Below are 5000 nucleotides of genomic sequence, written 5' to 3'. Positions count from 1 at the left end.
ATATATCTCCCAGTTATTTTCCAAGCTGTCATTTCCTGTGTCCACACCAAATGATTAAGCAATCTCCTCATCGTTGCTTTATAAGTGATTCGCCAGACAAAGTTTCTGCCAGACGGGATTTTCATTTTTACAACTGAGACATGGACTCACTCTCTTCCGATGAAGACAACAGCTCACTACAGAGTTGGTAAGTTTGTGTATGGTTTTCTCTTTGAACGATGAAGCAAATGATTATTAATTAAATCATGATAATTCTGATATATATATATATATATATATATATATATATATATATATATATATATATATATATATATATATATATTTTTTTTCCTGACAGGTCGTTGGAAGAAATTGAGTTTACATATCACGATGAGGTGCATCAAATGAATACTCTTATTGAAGAGATCAATGATTTTAGAAGAGAATTGAAAGACATTTATAATGAGTGGTACGAAGTCTTATCACGTCCTCTGATCTCGAAGGAATTAAACCAATGGTGAGACACGTGTGTGTGTGTGTGTGTGTGTGTTTCTCTCTGTCTGTCTTTCTACCTACCTCTTTCTGCTCTTATTGAAGAGGTCAATGATTTATAATGACTGGTACGAAGTCTTATCACGGTCTCTGATCTCGAATGAATTAAACCAATGGTGAGACACGTGTGTGTGTGTGTGTATATATATATATGTGTGTGTCTATGTGTGTGCGTGTGTGCGCGTGTGTGTGTGTGTGTGTGTGTGTGTGTGTGTGTGTGTGTGTGTGTGTGTGTGTGTGTGTGTGTGTGTGTGTGTGTGTGTGTGTGTGTGTGTGTGTGTGTGTGTGTGTGTTGCTTTCCCTGTCTGTTTGTATCTCTCTCTGTCTGTCTCTTCATCTATACCCTTGACTTATTATTTTATTATTTTTTTCAGCACTATCACACAACATCAGCTGTTGAAGCAATCTTGTACAACACATGATTTTCTGGAGGTAAATGTTTCTGAATTATTATTAATATCACTCTCTCTTTAGAATGTCGTCTTATGTTGGTTGCATCATTAGTTTGGACACGGTTTTGTCAGTACACTGGAATTCATTTTATTGACCTTGAAAGGATGACAGGCTCCTGGTGTGTTAATTCAGTGGTCAACGAGGCTTACTCATATTACCATGTAATTATCTTTATAAAACCTAATTATTATCAACTTTTTGTTTCAAAACAGAATATGGTGTCTGAGTTTTGAAATCACAAGACATCTGAAGAAGATTGCTGGGAAAGATTATACATTCTCGCAAATGAATATTTAATATTTTCAATATTAATAAATTATATTTGTTTTGTTTACAATTACTTGATTCTGAATTTCAAGAAGAGGATCAAGACATGAACGAGAGGGAGGGGTTGGGGGGTGGGGGAGGGGGTAGGTGCGCTCCTCCAATGACCCATCACCCCCTCATCCCATCCCTCCCCTCCCCATGTGTGTGTGTGGGGAAGGGTGGGGGTGGGATGAGGGAGGTGGTGGGTCAAAGGTGGGGGCGCCCGGGGGGGAGGAGGGGGGTGGGGCTTGTGTGGGCGGGGCTTCGGTGGGGCTTGTGTGGGCGGGGTGTGTGTGGGTGGGGCTTGTGTGGGTGGGGCTTGTGTGGGTGGGGCTTGTGTGGGTGGGGCTTGTGTGGGCGGGGTTTATGTGGGTGGAGCTTGTGTGGGAGGGGTTTATGTGGACAGGGTTTATGTGTGTGGAGTTTTTGTGTGGAGCTTCTGTAGGCAGGGCTTATGTGGGAAGGGTTTATGTGGGAAGGGTTTATGTGGGCAGGGGTTTATGTGGGCAGGGGTTTATGTGGGTGGAGCTTATGTGGGAGGGGTGAATGTGGATGAGGGTTATGTGGATGAGGTTTGTGTGGATAAATGGATGGGGGGAGAGATGGGTGGATGGGTGGATGAGTGGAGCTCGTGTGGATGGGTGGATAATTTTTTAATTAAATAAACATGTTGTGTGTGGGGAACTAATTAACTAATCACTAATTATGTGAATATGATGAATATGGGTGGAGCTTGTGTGGGGTTTGTGTGTGTGGAGCTTGTGTGGAGTTTTTGTGTGGAGTTTTTGTGTGGAGCTTGTGTGGAGCTTGTGTGGGGTTTGTGTGTGGTGGGGTTTGTGTGGGAGGGGCGTGTGTGGGCGGAGTCAAAAAGGGGCGGAGTCAAAAAATTTCAATTTATCTATGTCTTTTGTAATTCCTGTGAATAAAATAAACCTAAAATCTCTTCCCCTTCCAAATCATATATTTTATAAGTCCAAGGAACCGTATCTATTACATCAACAATTTTAAAAAGTTCTTTCGTCCATCGTTCAGTAAAACCCTTTTCAAAATGAGATTTCCACCTATATATTCTTACGATATCACCAACTTTGAACTTAGGTTTTCTGACATTAATCTCTTTTTCATATTTTAATTTTGTAAATGTTTCTGATGGTTTCATATTTGTTGACGTGTGAATCGTGTCATTATACTTATCCACAATATCCTGAATAAAAGATGACCATTGTTGTGAACCGAGTTGTGTGAATTTTTTATATAGTCTCTCTTTTAAGGTACGATTAAAATGTTCAACAACAACTGCCTTCCCTTCATTAAAGGTACTGTATAATGTATTACTGTTATTTTTTAGAAAATTCATAAATGTCTTGTTATAAAACTCTCTACCCTCATCAGTCCACAATTTTTTAGGTTTTCTCTTACTTTTATTAAATATCTGTTGAAAAGCGAACATAAGAGTATTACCTGTTTTGTTTTTTAAAGGGACAACCCACGCATATCTACTCCTCAAATCAATAACGGTTAAAGCATATTTGTACCCCTTATCATTATTGAGTTCAATCAAATCAGCAGACCAGATATAATCAACTTCCTTGGAATAAACTTTCCTTCTCTGAAACTTTGTGAATATTGGTTTATGTAATTCATCAGCTAATTGCTCTTCAGTCTTAATGGCATCATTAGAGTCTATAAGTTTTTTGAATTTCCAAGTGCAAGTTTCAATTTAGCACTGATCATCTTCTTCACAATGAACCGATCAACTTTTTCTCTCAAGGTTGGATTTTGTATCAGAGACAAATTATACAACATTTCTCTATCGGCTTCATGCTTTTCTTCCAACGTTGTGGTATTCCCATAATCAATATCGTGTCTCATGCACACTTCATCAACTCTATTGATAGGCTTACTCCAGGATTTAGGATTGTCTGCCTCATCTAATCTTTTATCCAAGTTTGTGCCTGGACCACAGAAAGAATACCCTGGAAGATGTAATTCCCCTGGTATTCCAGTAGTTGTAAATTTACTTCCTGATAAAAACTTTTGTATATCTCCTCCGAGTTTGTGTTTGGAGATAAATTGATTTTTTTTTGAACCACACACCGAACATATACCTTTTTGTATAACCCTGTTATTTTTACTTTTAATATATGAAATATTTTTAGTATTAGTTTTCTTTTTACATTTGAGACAATAACTCATTTATTTATGAGAAAAATTCCTGCAGAGTGCAAAAGCCTTTTTAGTTTCCAACATGCACATTTGAATCTTAATTTTTAAAACATAAAGAATCCTTAGAAATGCCTTCACTCTCTCCTCCATTTATTTAAGAAAAAAAATAAAAATGAAAAACTTGAATTAAAATGAATATCTTGTCGATGTCAATATTCTTGTCGAAAGTATTGCAAATAGACTTGTCAATTCTTTGTTTTCCTCCTCGGTGGGTTGAGTTATTTTCTGTAATAACACCAATCTTTTTTGAATCTCACTGGTTTCAATATTTTGATATTTATTCATCCACTCTCTTTCCTCCCTCTCCTTCCTCTCTCTTCTCTCTTTCCTCCCTCTCTCTCTTCTCTCTCTTCTCCCTCTCCTCCTTCTCTCTCTTCTCTCTTTCCTCCCTCTCTCTCTTCTCTCTTTCCTCCTTCTCTTTCTTCTCCCTCTCATCCTTCTCTCTCTTCTCCTTTTCCTCCTTCTCTCTCTTCTCCTTTTCCTCCTCTTCCCTCTCTTCTTCAACTCCTTTTTCATCCCTTACTATCCTTGAATCGCTTACACCCCATAGAATATTATACATATATTCATCAGGATTTCTTGTTATTCCTGTATCCAAAATAATTTTTTTTACAACAGGAAACCAATAAAATTTCTTTTGAATTTCTAAAAGAGCCTTACCTTTTCTTAACTTTATAATTTTTTCATTATTTAACATTCTAATTAAATCTAAAGTTGTCGGTTTATCAACATCAGCATAATGCCAATCTTTTATTGAAAATACCTCATTCTTATGTTGTAGAACATATTTATTAAAATACCGAATACCCTTTTCTTGAAGGTATGCTTGGACACAGAAATGATAATTTTCTTGAAGCCTTCTTGCTGTCATTTATGTATTAGAAATATATGTTAGAATAATATTATGGCACGAAACACCTCCCCATCTTCCCATAGTTAAATCATTTTGTATTTCCTTACTTATTATATATAATCCTGTTTTTTCTGTTTTCATGAGATAAACAAGGGCAAAACCATTATTATATTTAACCTTATTAAATTATTTTATTTGTTGTTTACTAATCGTGGACCCACAAAACTCATTCTCGATACCAAGTGGATAATATTCTTCCTTACGAGACTGATTTAATTGTTCCAGGTCTTCGAGGTTAATTTTAAATGACCAATTATACCCTAAATCATTCATATCATACCCCCATTGTTCTATTCTCATGCAAACGATACGCCCTTCTTTATAAAAATTTATTTTAATTCGAACTGTGAATTCTGTATGACCTGGAGATAATATCAACACTTCTGTATCTTTGGAATACACGGCTGTTTTATTTAAGGATATATATTGTGATAAATCGCTTAATCTCACCAAGTCATTCGCGTCAGTCAGGCTTGGATAATTTTTTAATTTATAAGCATTTTTCATGTTAATATTTTTGGTTATATTATATTTATGTCGTTCAGCCTGTGCCTTTGTGTAATAATTT

At 36.4% G+C, this 5000-nt stretch overlaps 1 protein-coding gene and 1 long non-coding RNA gene across 3 annotated transcripts in view; both read left to right on the top strand.

Moving 5' to 3' along the window:
• Nucleotides 1-1371, top strand: part of LOC147018459 (uncharacterized) — a 2416-nt gene extending 1045 nt beyond the window's left edge. The window contains exons 1-4 of the long non-coding RNA XR_015062400.1: nt 1-187; nt 341-499; nt 909-966; nt 1200-1371. The exon at nt 1-187 is cut by the window's left edge and continues 1045 nt beyond it. This is a non-coding gene — a long non-coding RNA (uncharacterized LOC147018459). The remainder of the gene's footprint in view (nt 188-340; nt 500-908; nt 967-1199) is intronic.
• Nucleotides 1-5000, top strand: part of SUCLG2 (succinate-CoA ligase GDP-forming subunit beta) — a 255054-nt gene that overhangs the window by 141051 nt on the left and 109003 nt on the right. The window lies entirely within an intron of this gene.

This window comes from Eptatretus burgeri, chromosome 10 (assembly GCF_056783735.1).
Source record: "Eptatretus burgeri isolate ZD-2024b chromosome 10, Ebu_testis_v1, whole genome shotgun sequence".
Lineage (NCBI taxonomy): Eukaryota > Metazoa > Chordata > Myxini > Myxiniformes > Myxinidae > Eptatretus > Eptatretus burgeri.
This window is presented reverse-complemented; position numbering and strand designations above follow the sequence as displayed.